We start from the raw sequence: 987 nt of genomic DNA, 5'->3' as shown, positions 1-987 counted from the left end.
ATGGTAACTTGGAAGAAGAGATCTACATGGTGCAACTAGAGAGTTTTGAAGTGAAAGAAAAGGAGAACATGGTTTGCAAATTGAAGAAGAGTCTATACGGATTGAAACAAGCTCCGAGACAGTGGTACAAGAAATTTGACTCTTTTATGATGAGTCATGGGTACTAGATAACTAAGGCAGATCCGTGTGTTTAATTCAAAAGATTTTCTAATGGAATGTTTCTAATCCTTTTATTTTATGTTGATGATATGTTGATTGTAGGACATGATGCTGAGAAAATAGCAATGTTGAAGAAGGAGATGTCCAAGACATTTGATATGAAGGACATGGGCCAAGCACGTCAAATATTGGGAATGCAGATTACTCGTGACAGAAAGGCTAAGAGACTTTGTTTGTCACAAGAGAAGTACATTGAAAGGATGCTTAAAATATTCAACATGCAAGGAGAAAATGAAGTAAGTTGTCCACTTTTTAGCTATTTTAAATTGAGCAAGAAGATGTGTCCATCAACAGAGAAAGAAAATGATGAAATTTCAAGTGTACCATACTCCTCAGCTATAGGGAGTTTGATGTATGCAATGGTTTGCACTAGGACAGATATAGCGCATGCAGTCGGTGTGGTAAGTAGGTTCCTCTCTAATCCAGGAAAACAACATTGGGAAGCAGTGAAGTGGATTCTTAGATATCGAAGAGGCACTTCCAATTTGTGTTTGAGTTTTGGAAATGGTGAAACTGTGTTAGAAGGTCACACAGATGCTGATATGGCTGGAGATCTAGATCACAGAAAATTCACTTCGGGTTATGTGTTTACTTTTGCAGGGGGAGTCGTGTCATGGCAATCCAAGTTGCAGAAATGTGTGGCTTTATCAACAACAGAAGCAGAATATATTGCAGCAACTGAAGCTGGTAAGGAGTTATTGTGGATGATTAGATTTCTCTTAGAGCTTGGTATGCAACAAGAAGATGCAATTATTTTTTGTGATAACC

This window comes from Impatiens glandulifera, chromosome 1 (assembly GCF_907164915.1).
Source record: "Impatiens glandulifera chromosome 1, dImpGla2.1, whole genome shotgun sequence".
NCBI classification, from domain to species: domain Eukaryota; kingdom Viridiplantae; phylum Streptophyta; class Magnoliopsida; order Ericales; family Balsaminaceae; genus Impatiens; species Impatiens glandulifera.
Note: the sequence above shows the minus strand (reverse complement) of the source record.